Raw genomic sequence first — 18,229 nt, 5'->3', positions numbered from 1 at the left:
CATGTTACAGAAAAGCTGCATCTAAAATAGGGGAAAAAATTCAGGTACACTGTAGTAAGTTTTATGTACTTTTAAGGGTTGGGGTTTGGGTTTGTTTTTTTTATTAATCCTCTGACTTGTTATTGGTAGGATTTTGCAAAAAAATGGGTATATATGAATTTCTCTTCACATTTTAAGAAACCTTTCCTATGGCCAGAGGAAAGCTTTGTTCTTGGGAGCTGCTCCAGGCTACAAGGAATGGGCTACTTCATAACAGCTCTTGTTGGTTTCTTGGAGAGGTTTGTTTATTCCTGTGAATAGAGTGGGTGTGCTTATGGCAAAACCTCATGTTTCTGGAGACTTTCCTCTTTTCAGGCATTATTTTAGAAATGGAATGACACACAACAGGATGTGTGGTTGTAGATACATGTTCATGCTTCAGGGCCCATGCATACCTTTGTGACCATGTACAATCCTGTGCTTTTTCTCTCATCATTCATGTGGTAAAATAAACCAACGGAGGAACAGTGGATTCATTTCTCCTTTTTATGCCCAGAACACACAGAGAATGTATTGATACTCGTCTTTCTGTTGACTCTTAGAATGCTCAGACCAGTTATTGGAGGTAAGGAGATAAAAATGAGGACACTTGCCCATGCAGGCTTGAGATTTATTCCTCAAATTTGATTTGAAAATTTCAATTTGACAAAATTGCATCTGATCTATTTCTTGTGTTTGTATGGTTTTTCATTCTGAATTACCTACATGCAGTATTAGTGCTAGGAATTCTCTTGCAGCATTCTGAGTGGTTCCACTTTGGGGGAAGGATGATCAGACCAGATCACCTCAAATGGCTCTTTTTAACATAAAGTATTCTGTGGTTCTTGACCAGTTTAATACTGGGATATTGGGGATCTCATGCAAAGCTCACCTTGATTTTGAAGGAGAAGAGCAACTTTGTATGTAGAGGTGTTTGGTTTTATGTTTTCATATTCCTTGTGATGGCCATCAAAGAGAAAATAAATAGCAATTCCTCAGTTGTCAACAGGCCTTTTAATGTTTCAGTGCTGGCATGTCTGTTCATATACAGAAGTTGGCATTTTTCAAGGGAAATGTTCAAAACTTGGAATAATAAACAAACTGTGCTTATTTACTACTTTTTGTAAGTGCTCTGGGTCTGAACCCAAAAGTTACTTTTTGCTTTAGTTGCTAGAATTTCTAGTTTACTAAGATTGCTATGTAGCTGTGAAGCTGCTGGAAGTTTTGCTTTCGTTTGTTTATTTGGCTCTTGTTGCTGTGAGGCTTGCTGTCAGAAAGTAGAAATGTTTCTAACCTCATCCCAGCCTTTCTCCTTCCCTTTTTTATAGTCTTGGTATAAAAGAAAGGGGAGAAATTTGGGTGTAGCAGGATGTGTGGTGGAACTAGCTCTGTTCTTTCTGGGCACCTTCAAGCAGTGCTTCTATTTTGTCACTGGCAGGAGTTAAATTAGGTGCCTGATGGTGCTGCCTTCAGAAGAAGCTGGTTGGCTCCAGCTCCTTCAGACTCTGTGGCAGGGGAGGTGTGATTTAGGTGCATGTTGTGTTGCTGGTGGCTGGAGTTTGCAGCAGCAGCCTGTTGTGAAAGTTAAGGCCTGGGCCCTGAGGTCCAGCTTATCAGCAGCAATTGCCAGAATAGTCCATGGATAGCAGAGGTGGCCTGGAAGCTCATCATGGCTGATCTGCTGTCCTCAGCCAACCAACTCACAGATTTCTTCCTTTGACCTAATCAGTATAGTGGCTGTGTCATTCATCAAGGCCTGTTCCTGATGGTTTAGTAGCAGTCTTGTCATTTTTTGGCCACTGAGCTGAGCAGTCACCTTTTGGAGTCAGATTTGATAAACCTGATGATCCATGGCGTGATGGATCTCTGCTGTTTGTTCCAGGGTAATAATCACCTCAAACAACTGACATTAAATGCTGCTTTATGAATGCCCTTAAATTGTAGATTATTTCATAACAGGTTCCCTGGATGATTGCAGCTAGAGTCCCAGAGGACAGAGTAAATTTTGGATCTGATGTGCTGTTTCACTTAAAAAAGAGAGCCTTTGAGGGCAGGGTTGAAGCCTGGCTCAGCCAGGAATGGGAAACCTTGAGTAGTATGCAGCCTCTGGAATTTGTTTTATCTGAGACAGTATTGTGTGAAGTCTGGAGCCAAGGTCTCCATATGAAACTACATTAGGCCTGTGTTTGGATCTGTGTATGAAAGGAGATAGCTGTACTACCAAAGGGACTTTTTTTTTATTTCTTATTGTTGTATAACCTAAACTATCTAGAGCAGGGAGATTCTTGAAGGATGCATGTCTAATACCAGCTTCCTGTTAAACTTTCACTAATTATTTTAAAATTATACTTAGAATCTGCAGTGGATGTTTTTAATTTTCTGCTTTGAAAACTTGATACGTCTTCCTTCCTTTTCCCACAATACCAGGATAGTGGTGGTTATTTTGGAAATTGTTTTCCTTGTTCAGGTTTGGGTTTTTGCATGCAAACAGCCCTTATGTCTGATACCCTCTTCCATTTTTCTTGGGCTGGAAATGCTGTTGCTAAAAGACATATCCATTACCCATTCCATGGGGCCCAGAGGAGCTTGGTAGGTCAGTCAGATTGAAGGCAGAGCATCCAGGAGCTGAAGAGGTGTCTGGAGCAGGAGGGTACCATCCTGGAACTGAGAATTGAACCCAGTCTTCCCCTGCTCTGCCGCAAACTTCCTCCTTATACAATCACCTCGGACAGGGTTATTTTTCTCTCTGTGTGCCCCAGTTCCCTCTCTGTAAAGTGGTGATAACAGCACTTCCTTGCTTCATGGGGATGTTGTGAGGACAAATGCAGCTCAAGCTGTGGGGGTCTTGGATACTGTGGTAACTGGGAGCACAGATGGAAGAAGGGAAATGTTCCACATAAAAACTTTCTGTTCTTTGAGCCCAGTGATAGATTATGGCACTGATGTGAGTGTGGCTTCCACTGAAGTCGTGGCTTGACTGGTGCTGTGTCTTCCCTTCAAAGGTTTCCTTCCTTGTGTGTGCCAACAGGGAAAGCCCTTGACGTGGATGTGATTGTTTGGGTCCTTGGCTGCAGGCTCTGTGAGCCCAAGAGCCTGGGTGACTCTTGCTGTCTGTTTTCCAGCCTGGTCTGCTCACAGTACTGAATGGAGTGTGTGCTTCTGGCACCAGTCACCCAGGGCATTTCACAGACTAACTCACACCCTGGAAGGAGTTAAAAATATGTATGAATGTATTTTCAGTTGTGAAATCCAGACTGCTGTAGCAGTTACTCTGAGCAAGCTCTGGACTGCAGTGTGACCAGAAGAAAGCAATTGTCCCTGACACAATTGGTTAAATTTCATAGAAACCACATCCTTTGTGTTGCCACTGACAACATAACATTCCTTAATGTTTGATTTCAAGCACAGCTTTATTACCCAGCTGTACATGCAAACATACTTTCTTCTAAAGAATTTCTGTCCAGAGTCACCGAGTGAAGCTCTTTCCATTTTAATGTGGACTTTTAGTCTTGTTTATATATAGTACAACCAGGTAAGAGACAGGAAACCTATCTGCTTAATATGTACATTGTGATGTGTCTAAAGGGAAGGAGCCAGTGAGTTGAGTATTTGTTCAATTGAATCTTGTTCATGCAAATAAGTTTTGTTTTGGAAGCTTTTTGGGCCTTGAAGTAGAAGTATATTTCATTTATTGCTTACTCCTTGAAACATGGGGCTCATGTCATCTTTCTTCTTCACCTGCCTTGATAAATTCTATATTTAGTCATCTCTGCCCATCCACTTGAACAGGACAAAAATAACTTCAGTGTAATCCATCCTCTCCTTTCCTCTCCACCCCTTCCCTCCCCTTTCCTGCTGCTAGGTTTAGGGCATTCAGTTGTTTGGGAAGTGGTGTTTGTTTTGCTTTGTTTCCTTACAAGTAGGGTTGGAGGGCAGGAGAAAACATTTATACTCTGGCATAAAGTTGTTGTGAAGAGTATGCAAACTGTCAGAAACACTTCCTCCTCTCTTACAACATTTGCTGAGGGGTCAGAGTGTGTGCAGAGTGTGTGGAGGGAGGTGGAGCAGAGAGGTTGGGAAATGACTTGCATGTGGCATACATCTGTCTGACAAAAAGCCAACCGTGCCAGGGGATAAATGGACAAACAAATAGTGTTTCAGTTCTGAACTCAGAGGTTCAGAACTTAAAGTTTGCACAGGAGCAACTCTTCAGATAAGTTTCCAATTGGACCTTGACTTGTGTTGTGCAAACACATAGTAGCTAGCACAGAGGAGTCTGTCCTCTAAAACCGTGCCTGGGAGAGGATCTGGGCACAGGCTGTGCTTTGCATGGCTTCTCCTGTGTCCTTCAATGGGCATATATATCTATAAAAATATATATATTTGTGTGTGCATATATACATGGCCAAACACAGATCAACACTGGCCAAACCCCCAGAAATATTTAAGCTGTAACCCCTTGCCTTTAGCATGAATTAAGGTGAAGTAGCATTTCTGTTAATCTGGCTGTGAACATGGGCTATTTTTGAGTCGGATAAAGAATGTCCACTGAATTTACCAAAATGCTTGCTGTCTGTGTTATCTGAAATATTATGGTCCTCCACTATTAAGCTGATAGGGATTTAAGGGAAAGGGTATTGTTTTGGTGAAACTGCTTTGAAATACAGCCTGCCAAGTTCTTGTATCTCGAGCTGAGTGTTGGGTATGTTGTTGTTCCTGACAGACACGTTGTCTGGAGATGTAGAGGGACTGATTGTTCCAACAAAAAATGTTGCTTTTTGTAACTCAAGCATTTTTTTTATTAAAGGTGTTAAAGAGGGTGATGTGGAGCAGAAAGATTGAGGGTAAACCTTTTAATTGATGCCTAATAGAATTCAAGCTGTTTTTCATTAAATTTTTCATTTCAGTATCTATTTTTCAAAAGAAAAGAAAGTGAGAAATTTTCCTTTTTTTTTTTTTTTTTTCTTGCTTATTTTTTCATTCATAGAATTGCTGCAGGACAGAAGGAAGAAAGAGTTGGTTTTGAAAATTGGTCACAGTTTTAAAGATTAAAATTGTTTGTTCTTCCTCCTCTTTTGCCTGTGTGCCAGCAAAAGCCTGAGCCATGTGGCAGGGTCAGAGTGGCAGCGCAGCCCCATTTTGAGTTGCACCCTGAGTGATGTGGGTGTGAAGGACAACTGATTGGAAGGACACTGATCATGGAGGGTCCTCTTTAGTGTGAGCTGTGTTGGGCAGTGCAGTGGAGCCACTCACCAGACCTGGCTTGCACTCAGGAGCCAGAATCCTGGTTTGAGTCTCCACGCTGTGAATTTGTAGCAGGGCTCGCTACCAGCGCCCACCTCGCCTCTGTGCGTGGTGCCCAATTCCCTTGGCCCCCTTGCTCAGCCCTGCTTTTAAAGCAAAGGGCACTTGAGTTTCTAGGAATGTTAATTCCTTACTTTGCAAGCACAAATACGTGCTCAGAGTGTTTGGAAAGGAGCAGGCCCTGAATTTAGAGCTTACACTCCCAGGCACGGGGTAATCCTGTTAGGAGTCTGGGCTGCTGCGAGGGTCCGGGGCAGGCTGTGCTGCCTCGCAGGCATCTGCTTCTCTCCTGATTGAGTCAAGTCAATATCCTCAAAACTGTAATTTACACTGTACTGATGGATTACACTTGTCATGGTTTACAGAATTTTGTGTTGTGTGTTTAATAAAAGAAAACGCTTTCTAATGCTTATTATTTCTGAAGTCCAACATGTCTGGACTAAGGCTCAGTGTATGCAAGGCAAACTATGCCTTAATTTTACAATTGTCTGATGGGACTTTGCGATTTATTTGTTGTTACTTCCTTAATGATGTTGCAGTCAGAGGCACTGTTTTGCTAAATGTTGTGTAAAAAGTAAATTGTAGCACAGCAGATGTTGGTATTTGGATGGATGTCGGTGCAATGGGGGGACAGCAACAGTCATCTCTGTCAGCTGTCTTCAGGCTCGGCAGGCCTGCTGCGTGGTTACTTTGGTGTGTAAAAACAGCTCGTTTTGCAACTGGGAAGTTTGGCATTACATTTGGCACTGAGCCATGTAGCTGGGTTAACACAAGTGTTTATCCAGTGATTTTCTCAAAATTGGTAACTTGGAGAGAATGTTATTAAACTTCAGTACAAAGAAAGGGGGGATATGGATGGATCTCTTTGTAAAAAAGGCATTGATGTTTATAATCCTAAATTCCATTTAAAAAAAAATCCTTTTATTTCCCTCATCCCTGTCTTCTTTGCTTTTTCATCATCATCCTTTTTCCAGCTTGCTGTTTACAGTTTCCTTTTTAAGGATTAAGACATGGAAGCATACCTAATGAAATGCCATAACCACCTTTTTCTCCATCCTGTGTGCTGTCATGAATTAGGTGCAAAGAATAGAGGACTGCAAATGAAGGTGTTTAATTGCCACCACCCAAAATTTGGTAGAAGTTCTAACTGCAGCATGAAATGAGAACCTGCTTGTATGCATATCTGCAGAGCAGTTGATTTCTATAATATAAATTACTGTAAATTTTACCTTTGGTTTAAGTGCAATATTCCTTGCAGGCCATCAAAAATTTTTCATAGAACTCCTGTTAGTATTGGATGTATTTTTTTTATGGAAGTAGCAATTTAGGCTGCATTTTCAGCGAGGACAGGCAGGAGCATGTAGGTGGTAGTTTTGCAGAGCAGCAGTTTCAATCAGATTTCATACCTGAAATTTGGAACCTGTTGATTTAATGCTCATTGGGAAACTTTATCATAAAGGATTAATTTTTCAAAACCATTTTAATCTTGTATTGCATCTGTGATTAAATATCTAGATTTCTTGGAAAGGCTTCCATTTCTTTTGAAATTGGGAAAATGATTACACTAGGAAATTTGGATTCTCTGATGAGGGGAAGAAAAGTGTATAGAAAAACATTTTCTCAAACCAGTGATAGTGACCCAGTAGTGGACTTGTGCTTAGTTAATCTTGTAGTTGAGCTGCAATTTTACCACCAAATAAAATACCAGTACAGTAATTTTCATTTGGGTCCTTTGTTCTCGCTCTTTTTTTTCTTTTTGTCTCTTTTTTAAAGAAGAAGGTGTTACCTGTATTGTCCAATTTCTGTAGCCGAATGTGTCTTCATTTAGAAAACTGTAATTTGCAATCAGTCTGCCCACAACCAAGGTTCGTTTAGTATGCTGTGGATAAATGAAAATTTTAAGTGTTCAGTGACTGCTTTTTGGAAACATTTTTGTCCCTTATTTTGGTACCCAGGCTGTAATCCTGAAGTTAAAAAGGGGATGCGGAAATAAATGTGCAGCAGCAGTAAACAGGAGAATAATCTAAACCCTACAGCTTCCCAGCCCAGAGGGTGGTACAGTCTTTGTGGGCAGTGTGACACAGGAAGATTTTCCTGTGTGTTGGCTGTGCCTGTGAAGGAGCAGGGTGAGTGCAGGGACCCTGTGCTCCCAGCCATGCTCCACGTTAGCTCTGTGGAGCATCCCTGCCTGTCTCTGTGTATCTGAAGGATTCAGCTTTGAGATTCCAGCTTGCTGCATGTCAGCAAGGAGGTGCTGAGTGGGGAGCATACTCTCCCCACAGACTGGGCACAGCCTGTGCTTCAGCTGCCTGTGTTGGTGCTGGGACAGGAGCAGGAGAGGACTGGTGATGGCCGCAGGCACAACTGGCATGGCCTGGGGTGGGGGTCAGGCTGCAGCCTCTCCCTGCCCTGCCTGTGCTCTCAGCCCAGTCAGTGCCTTCCCTTCTGCCCACCAGAGACCCAGCTTGTCCCTTTGTCAGCACTGCTCCCATGCAGCTGTTTCAGCCAGAATTGTAACCATGTCTTAACTCATGTCTAGCACAGTTCTCAATTCCCCTCCCACCTTACTGGCAGCTGCAGGGTTTGCAGGGTGGCCTTGCTTGGCTTGACCTTGCTTGGCTTGGCTGAAGTGGCAGAGGAGCCCCCAGCAGCTGCCACCTGAGCTGGAAGCATCAGCTCAGGGACCAGTGGCAGGCAGTGCTGTAAAACAGGGTGTGCTAAGCATCAAACAGTGCTTGCATGCAGGCTTTCCTGTACATGTGTCTGTGCCTTCCTTGCCAGAAGTCCCTGAGGCACCTGGCTTTCAGGAATGTTACCCCAGGTGACCTGTAGGGCTCTTTCTCTCTCCTTTTTAAAAAAATGAAATTAATAAACAAGAAAATGGAAAATAAACAAGAAAAAGCAAAAAGCTGTCATCTAAACGTTTAAAGCTTTATTTATGGTTTTCTGGTGTTCTCAGAATGTGGCCATCTGACTTTCCTGGAGAGTTGTTGTAGTTGTTGCAAGTTCTACACCTGATGAGTTTCTGTAATGTGGTTAGGTGAGGGATGTGTTTTGGAGTTTCTTTGGCTTCTGTCCTTTGGGGACATCCTAGTGAGAGTGGGAAGGTGGAACTACAGAGAGTGGACTGTGTTCAGTTATGGGATGGGGCTTTCAGGATTTGGGTGGATGGAGGAATGTGAGTTGTGTGGTGTGCTGTGCATGGAAAACCAGGTGTGGAGGAAAGGTGGGGCTGATGTGGCAGTCCCTGACCTCAGAAGATCCAGTGAGGCAAGTACCAGATTTGATGCCCACAGAAACTGGTGTGAGTTCAGGGCAGGCTGGGGATGATGTTTATTTTAACACTGCTCATAGGAGCAGTTTGAATAGAAAATGGAATTTTTGCCATGTCCTTCCAAAACAAAAGTAAGAGGCACTGCAGACTAGAAACTGTAATTCAGGCTCCCATCTCTGTGTCCATCTGCTTTCCACTTCTCTGTGGGATGTACTGTTCATTTTTTATGCTATTTTTAAAATGAAAAGTGACTTTAGTGTAGGAAAATGCTGTTGGCAACAAGAAAATTAATTTTTGGTTGCAGTGTCAAGATAGGTAGGTCTTTATTGTGTCTTTTTTCAGGTTGATCTTTATTTCATTCATCCTTGTGTAAGAAACAGATCTTTGTGTGACTGAAATGCATTCTCTCCTAGGGCTTGGAGCTGTTACAGAGAAGTATAATGAGGTTAATATAATAGATAACTTCGAGGCTAAAAAATAGTTGTGATTATATGCATGTGTCTTTAGTTGCATTTTAGACATGTTTCATTGTCACAGGGCTAAATTGTGGTACCACTGAAATCCAGCATGAATTTTGCTGTTCGATTATTTTAAGACTCAACATTTTTACTGTCTTTTAAAAAAATAAATGAGATGTAATAGTGTGTCTGACTGAGCTTGTGACCCTGTTGAGGCAGCAGTGTGGATTGTGCTCTGCTTTACAGTGACAACACACCTTAGTTCAAGGCACTGAAGTCCTTGGCAGAGTTTCTTATGCCTGGGTTACTCAACTAAGCTTAGCACCAGAGCTGCTGTGGCTTTTCTGCTCTTACGCTACTCAGTGGTGAAGTTGCTTTAATAAATTCTCAGCATGCAATTAAGTTACTTTGCAAAATTCCTCTGAAATGAGGCAGCACTCCTGTTATCTGGAGGAGATTTTCATTGCTGAGTTTGGGGTAGTGACTCAGTAAAACTTATCTGTGGAATACTAAATTTGGAGGCGTAACCAGGAGGTTGCCATGATAACAAATATTAGGACTTGCTTTCTGGGAAGTGCTCCTAATTTTTCCATTGATGGCCATTAAATGCCTCAAGATAAATGAAACTTTTTATTCGAACTAACATGGTCTTCTTGTCCTCCTCCAGGATTTTGTAGACTTGCTAGTGACTAAATGAAGAAGGGAAATCCAAATTAGCCCCAGCCCTATAAAGACACCACCTCTTATTTAATGCCATTTCTTATTTTTTCCATTGAAATGTTTGTTTAACTTAGCTTTCATTCATCTTTCTACGAAATATTTATCAGTTTGTATAAACATTTTAAAATTCTACATTGATTTTATTTTCTTGGCACTTCTAAGAAATTTCCTGATGCACAGCATGATCACACAATTACTGGTAGAGCTTTTATTGTAAGTGACCGAAAACAACTCAGTGCATTTATGTTGAAAATTAGGACTCAAACCCAGAAGCTAAAGAGTAACAGTACAATGTGTTAATTTCTTACTCTCCATAAATTGCTTATTTATTAAAATCCGTGTCCTGCAGCTTAGTTTTTACTAAGAGAGCTTTTTTCCCCCTCTTCAGACTGCCTCTGTAGTTGGTTCATATCTATTTTAGAAATGCCACTGTTTCCATAAATCTCCCCTAAGGTCCTTTAACCTTTTTTTCCCCCCTCCATTTCTTTACAATTCCCTGAGGTTTTGATTCACTTTGTGAATGACACAATGATGTGGTAATGGGAGCCTAGAAGAGCAAGCCAGGGACTCAAGGAGTGGTGGATGAAAACATCCTCAATGTGGATGTTTTCTGTTTTCTTCCAGGCTGTGTCCTGCTTTTTCCCTCCCCTGTTCTTGCTTTCCCATGGGCTCCCACCCCTCCAAGCTACCAGGGTATCTCTCAGCCTCACCAGCTTTGGGATTTTAATGAGGAACCTCTGCTGAGTACTTTCCAGGTTTAATGTTCATAAAACAAATAAATGCATCATAAAAATCTAAAAATCACTCTTGCCCGAGTGTTTGACTCGCCTAATTTTTTTTAATGGGGCACAGTGAGAGAAGGGTCCTAAAATAATTTTTAATCAATCCATGGTGCTTTTCCTGAACATCCCCTATGTTTAGGTTGCTTGAGGAATAAAAGTTAAAAACCTGACCTGTGATTTCACCTTGATTTGTTCAGGAAGAGCTTTGGTTTGTGTATGTTTTTTTGCTTTGTCCCCTCAGACGCTCTGCCAGTCTCTAGATGGGATTTACTGAAGAGCAAAACTGGATATGTCATACTCAAATCAGGCATGTGTTCAGATAAGCACTAGTGTCATGCCTAAGGATTCTTAGGCAAAAAGGTAAAATCGTTGAATCAACTTCCAGAAGCTGTCTAGAAAAGCCCATCCTTGTTCAAATACACCAGGGTGTGGTGTGTTTGGTGTTTCTGCTTTAGCTTTTATTTTTCTTTGTATTTGTAGTAGACATAAAATCTTTGGAGCACCAAGTCATGCTGTTTGTATAAGTACATGGGGTGTATTTAAGAGCCTGATTAGCAGAAACACTGACCATATTCAGACTGAGCTTGAGGAATAGTTGTAGCTACCTCCTTCCTCTAAGGGAAGATATTTAAAAACTTGCAGAGGCTCATTAGCTTAAGTGCCTTGTTAGCTGCTTGTGCTATTTTCCATCATAGTGTCAAGGTAAAAATTACTTGGGGAGAAATAATTGTTCTAAGTATGCTTAATTCAGTTCAGTGAATCTGACACCTCCTCTGTCATTTTTATTTATTTATAAAAATGGGAGAGAGTTGGGCACCTGTCAAAAGCAGAGAAACACATGATGGCACTTTCTGTTACAGGAATGTTTTATTTTGTTAAAATCCTGTAGCTGCTTGCAAGTTTATTTCTAAGGATTTCTCTAATCGTGTTGGACACCTCATGGTAGTTTTAAGTCCTTTTGTTCACACCATGAGGTAGTGAAGATGCAATTCACTCTGAGATTGTTTTCAGTATAGCTTAAGAAACCACTTTATATTTTCCTGTAATTTATGTAGCTATCCTTAAAACTGCTGTTTTTAATGAAATTTCATTTACATCTTCTCCCACTGGAGACAGCTGTAGGTTAGGACTAGCCTGACTAAGCTGTGCCAAAGGTAGGAGTAAGGAGTTTTTTACATGCTGATTAATTCTCTTTTGCTCCTTTGGGAATATCTGGTATTGCTTAAATTGATTGCTGTAAGCAATATGGCAACATTTTTGACCTTCTAAACTGAAATTCAGCAAAAAAAGAAAAAAGAAAAATATAAACCTCCATGTTTCAGTTTTACATAACTATACAGTTGAAGTATAGTGGTAAAAACAGGGGTGTCATTTTCTGCAGTGGTGGTGTTGGCTTGTGATCTCAAACCCTTTGGGAGAGATAGAATCTGAGAACGTGGTAGTTGTCCATCCCCTGCACAGAGAAAGTATTGGGTGAGAATCTGTTTTTCTTTCTCTGTAATCTGGCTTCTCATCTCTCCCATGGCCAGCTTTGTGAATCAGAGCACCCGATGCCTTCCTTAGGTGTCTCCCACCTGCACTGTTGTGTAACTACAGACAGGGGCAGCTTCCAGTACGTTTACTTCTCTACAGAGCTTTGTGGGAAGCCCGAAGCCAAGGCTATGTGCTGCTTTCTGAAGTTAATTTACAGATGTGGGGTGCCAGGTGACCAGGAGTGTCCTCCCACAGCTCCCTTTGTCGCACAGAGACCAGACGGCTCATCCATCACCCTTCACCCCACCTCCGGTGCCCGCCTCCCTCCTCCCCACATTCCCCCAAGATATGGTAATGAAGCAGGTGCCCTGGACTGCAGCTCTCCCTGAGCTTCAGAAGCAGCAGGAGGTTTAGAAAAGCTGAAACCAAGGAGGAGGAGGCAGCACTTCTGCTGAACCTGTTGGCAGTCACGTCAGTCACGGCCATGCACCCCACAGCCATCGCACTGCCTGCGGGGGAAGAAAGTGAGGAACCGATTTATCACACCCCAGTCACCCCAGTGGGACCGCGGGACCCCTCAATCGGGCCATGGCAGGCACGGAGGAGCTGAGCCGTGCAGGGCTGGCCTGGTTGGTGGTGGCCATGCTCAGAGCTGTTCCCACAGTGGCCGAGGGCCGCGGTGACCTCCCCGCCGGGAGAGCCCCGCCGGAGCCCCAGGCTGCTCATTGAGATTCCAGGCACAGGGAGCGCCTCTGCAGCTGTACGCTGGAGGCCGTGGCCGAGGAGGCATCCAGAGAGGGGCCCCAAAAAATCATCAAAGAAGCGGCCCCTTCGCTGCGCCTCTGAATAGGCAGACAAACCAGAGGTCCTCCTCTCTCCGCCAGCGTGTTGGGAAAGACATTAACATAACCTCTTTTTCTTTCCTTTATTTTAATTTCCCCAAGCTACCGAAATGCTACTGTGTTTAAATATCATGTTCTGACAGTTTGCATCGGGGAGCGAAGAGTGGTGCACCAGCCTGGTGGGTGTCTGTGCAGCTATTTTTATAAAAAACGAAACTTACTTGAGCTGAGAGTTTTCATTCAGGTCACCCTAGACTTAATTGTTTGGTGTCAGGTCGTTAAGATCCAGAATTAGCTCCCTGCACTTGGAAAGGGCTTGCTTCCGAGTGCTTTAGAAATGCAAAGGCAAGTTTTCAAGCCCTGCTTTCTTTTTCCAAATCTGTTTTGATTTCAGCTGGTTTTGAAGCGAGTGGACACTTACTCAGTTTACTCAAGCAGCAAGAACTAACTGTAAATCCGCATCCCACTGCTCAGCATGAACGAGATGGCAGCTCCTGAAACGTTCCCGTCTTTAAGGAAATTGGCGTCTGTTTTCGGAGTCCTTATTAGGCCGACAGGATGCAGACCACTTCTCATGGCCATTGAGGCTCAGAAATGAGTCACTGTGCTTTGATGGGTGGCACATTAGCGTTTCGATTGGCATAACTTTCATGTTCCCTCGGACAGGAACTGGGGCTGTACAAGCAGGGAGTGCCCTACATCATCAGAGCGTGTGGGAATGTACAAAAGGCTTGCATAACTCAAAAGCTCTAATTTTTTGTGTTACGCTTAAATGCAATGAAAGGTGCTACTTCTGATGCTCAGAGCAGAAAGTTTAATGCATTATTTATTGGTAGATTTGTGGTAGCCACCTGACTGCATTTCATATAACTGAGACTTTGTTTTCAGTCAGTGCCCCTGGGCTTGTTACTTGGTTACTTTGGGCCATAAGAAAGTTAATAGTCGCTCGGGTGCTTTTGTAAATATCAAGGGTAGCATTGGATGCTGACTTGGTTAACCTAATGATTTTTTTTTTCAAACCATTGGTATGTATGAGTTGATTAAAACAAAAGCAGAGGCTTCTTAAATATAGTCTGTTCTGAATTAAAGGGTGTGGTGTTGGCTTTGAATGAGCTTGATGCAGCAACAAGCATGCAGCAGTTGGTAAATAAAGATGGATTTTCTTTTGTTCTGCTGGTGCTTGCTGCTCATTATTCTCCACTTACCCCGTGAGCTTCCCAGGGAGTGGCAGCTGTTTCTGATGTTAGACACTCTATCAGTGGTAGACAGCTCCAGATTCGGTGAGATACTGTTGTGGGGAGGAGAGGAAAATAATCTAACCCTGCATTATTGTAAATCCTCAGTAGAATTAACTTTTCATGAGCCAAAGGAGTTTTGTGTTTAACTTTTTCTGAAATATTCAGGCATAAGAGTGCTTTGCAGTATGTGTTACAGCAAAAAAGCTTTTCTGGCATGAGATGGATTTACATTCTGAGTGTGTGTTAAGTATTTTAATGTGCAGTGTGTGGGGGCAGGCACAAGGCAATAAAGGGAAATCAGTCTATAACAATCTTTGTGTATGTTTCCAGATATATACAGTTTGGGAATCTTTGCAATTTGGAAATTGCTCGGAGTAAACAGAATGATACATAAAGATTTTAAATAATAAAGCCAGCAAGCTACAGAGGAGTCTGTTTGGTTCCAGGATTTTATATGTAGGATTTATAACCCATGCTTTTGCTTTCCTGTCTCTGCAGTGTTAGCATTCTGTTACTGAAAACAAAGAAAGCTCTGCCAGGGCATTACACAAGCAATGAATCACAGAGGAAAAAATGTTTTGCTTTGTAAATTGTTCACTTTTCCATGGTGGATCATTATTTTTTTTTTAGTGTTGTCTGATAGAATTTGCCACACATGCTTGCATTTACTGTACTCTGTATGATTCTTTCTAGTGTGACTGCATAACTGCTAATATTAGTGACTTCAAGTAACTTCTTCTTGTGATTCTTAAAAACAAAACCGCAACAGGAACAAAGAACACAGGGCAAAAATTGAAACAGCTCAGTTCACTCTTGAGGCATGACAGCTTGCTGAGTATATTGGAGGAAGGAAAAGGTGTTGATGTTTTTCAGACAGCTTTGTCCCAGCAGTTCCACATAATTATTTTTTTGTCTGTATTGACAAACTCCTTTTCTGCCTCCAGTACTCAGATTTGCTGTCACCTTTTGATGTGGTCCTCGTGGGCTGTAGGCCATTTATAGTCTTTTAGCTAATCATAAAACTATAAACTCGTTTCTTAAGAATATGCACTTTGTACATCTTTTTGATGACTGTTGGTGAGTCTGTGTTTCCGAGGTTCTGCAGAGGAATGATGGCTTGCTCAGGCTTGAATGTAAAATTATACTTGGAGATCATTTCCTTGGGAAGTCACACACCAGGCAGTGTCTTGCCGCTTTTTTGCAGGATGCAGAAGTACAACCTCAGTGTGTTATATAATAAAAGCTTGTACCACAGATGCTGCACTGTGCCTCATACTCTTCTTGGCAAGAACAATAATCAATAATATGTTGGATTGCCATATTACAGTATTCATTAAGCTCCAGACATGTGGAAAAAATTTTAAATAAAATCATGTTACTTATTTGCAAATTAAAAAGGTGGATCAGGAACCATAACCAGCTAAAGCAGTGCTTAAAGGAAGATACAAGTAGAATGATCCCTGCAGAAAGGCTGGTGGTAATGAAATCCTGGATTTTTCACACAGAAGCAGTGAGTGTGGAGGAGGATGCTATATATGTATGGAATGCACAATTTTAAAGACTGTGTGATTAATCCTGTTAGAGGATGTGTTTCTAACAGAGAAGCAGATCGGTGGGATAAAGCTGTAAGGAAGTATGAGAGCCAAACATAAGCATCTAATCTTAGAGAAAGTCTCCTGTGACAGTACAGTGTTATTCAGTTTAAAATTATGTGTACTTTGCTGCAAATAACCAGATAATAATTTCAGAATCTGCAAAAAATTATTGTCCCTTCTGTAAATGCCAGTGGGGAGGATGTGTAGCATAAATGAGGGAGTAAGGGAAGTAAAAATTCTCAGTCTTGTCCCTGTTCAGATATTATTTGTCCCATTCAATCTGGATTTAGTCCTAAGTGCAGGTATGATAAGGGATATGTGGTGGCCATTAGGTCTCCTGGGTGTGCTTTATGCAAGAGAAGAAAATACCAACGAGTCAGGTATGTAACAGCCCGTTCCAAAATCCTGATGGTCTAGGCAGCCACTTTCCCAGCCTGCTTACCTGGCAAACCTCTAGTCAGGAGCTGGGCCGAGCATGCCAGTTTCTTCTCGTCCCTGTAGTCACATCTGTGGTGTAACAGTAATGAGATTGGAGTAATCTCGCTGATCTGGGCCGAGTTGGACTGATAATTTAAATGTGAAAGGCTTCATAATCTCCTGCTGATCCCAGAAAGTTTTTGGCATTTAATTAAGGTCAGAATTAAAAAGATGATGACAACAAAACCTTCTACATTTACCTCCTTGCCTATAAATGTTAAACCATGACAGGTGAGTTCTGAAATTCCTGGAGCGATGATGACACTTTGGTAAGCGCCTTACAGGCTGGTGTAACACTTAGGGCAGTAACAGCCATCGCTAAAAGGAACAATGAGAAGGTTTGTGCTCCTTTTCCTCTCCTCTTTCTTGCCCCATACCTGTTTCATTAGTTCACATGGATGTTTTCTGCAGACATGGCCACTGCAAAGGTGACTCTGTGTGACTCTCCCTAACAGCTCAGTAGCTCTTAGATTTTTGGTTTAGATGAGGAAATTGAAATCCCAGTGAGGACTAAAGAGGTGAAAGCAGCTGGTGGGGGCTGTGCACACCCCTGTCTGTGTTGTGTGAGTGTCGGGGTTGCTTCTGCTTCTGTGTGCAGGAGGGAGAAGGATGAGTGTGAACGGAGAAGTGACACAGCTGCTGCCCAGAGCAGGTTGAAACTGCACCACAGACAGAGAGGAGCTCTGTGGGGACAGGAAGGAGACAAAGCAGCTGCAAGGGAGTTCCTGGGGCAGGGTGCACTTTGCTGGGAGAGAAATCACCAGCAGAGGAAAGCTGAGCAATGGGAAAGCATGAGAAGAGCCTTGGAGAACAGCAGAGCAGCAGAAGGTTGCCAGAGCCAGTAAATCTGGTGAGCCTTCTCTCATCTATCTTGGTTGTTTGAAGAGCTTGCCAGCAGGTGAACCTGTGGGCACTGGGCACCAGCCACTGCAGGGCAGCATTACAGGGTGCACAGGCGTGGTCCTGCTGTGGCAAGCTGGAAAGGAGTTCAGCTCTGAGTGTGCTCTGTCATCTTCTCAGTGTTAAAAAGACCAGTGAGAAACCATACAGAAGGGAGAAGGGCGTGGTTGATGTGTGGCTGTGAGTGCTTTGTAGTTGACCTCTTGCTTTTAAAATTTTTAAATCAGTTTTTGGGGTGAGCAGAATTGGAAAAGTGTGGCCAGTACTGTGTTTAGAATAACACCTTGAATGAGATTTTTGTGACTCAGCTGAGTAGAAACAGGACCTTTTAGGACCTAGAGGGGCAGCTTGACACCATGAAAAGCTATTTGAGATTCTTGAGACTGCCTCAGAAAACAATGATCTGGTAAATGAGCAGAAAACTCAGGCATACTGACAGTCATCCAGAAGAGCCATCGTTGGGATTTCTGCTTCCTTCCCTGAAGACCTTAATAAATCCAGTAAATAACTGAGGTTTTGATTAACTTTTTTCTTCTTATTCTGCTGCTGAACATTTTGAATGTGGCTGTAACGCAGTCACGCAAGTGTCACCTGTGCAGGTTACTCAGATGAGCAGTAGCATGGTGTGAGCAATGGGTGTTTCCTCAGACAAAGAAAGGTGGCATATCTTTCAGAGTAGATGTTTGTTTTCGACTTTGTGGTGGCTATACATCATCCAGCGTTTTCTCCTTCATATTGTGATATATCATCTTGTGTTTCATGCTTGAGATGTTGTGAGAGAAGTGAGTGATGTTATGTAACATAAGCAGAGAATTATCTTCTTATGGTCTGAAAGTGACTGTTGGTTTGATAAAGCAGTTGACTAATTAGTAAATTACCCATTCTTGTTTAAAATACTTGCGCTGCAAAATGTAAATGAAAAAAATTTCTCCACTTGTCAGTATGAAAAATGACAATAGCAAAAATAATACATAGGACATCTGCTCTGATTTTTTTTTAAATTTAAAATGCATTTAAGGCAGATGTTGCAGAATTTGAATGGAAATCAAAGTAGATGGAAGAACAAAACATAGCTGTTTACCTTTTGTGAAGTCCCATTTTTATGGCTAACATCGCTATCAGTATGTGACTCAGTGCCTGTGTTTTTC

The 18,229-nt window shown here is 42.2% G+C and overlaps 1 protein-coding gene across 1 annotated transcript in view; it reads left to right on the top strand.

Annotated features, from left to right (window-relative positions):
- The window catches only part of AKT1 (AKT serine/threonine kinase 1), a 78,595-nt gene that overhangs the window by 20,045 nt on the left and 40,321 nt on the right, over positions 1-18,229 (top strand). The window lies entirely within an intron of this gene.

This window comes from Melospiza georgiana, chromosome 6 (assembly GCF_028018845.1).
Source record: "Melospiza georgiana isolate bMelGeo1 chromosome 6, bMelGeo1.pri, whole genome shotgun sequence".
Lineage (NCBI taxonomy): Eukaryota > Metazoa > Chordata > Aves > Passeriformes > Passerellidae > Melospiza > Melospiza georgiana.
The sequence above is the reverse complement of the archived record's forward strand: the minus strand, read 5'-3'. Positions and strand labels throughout refer to the sequence as shown.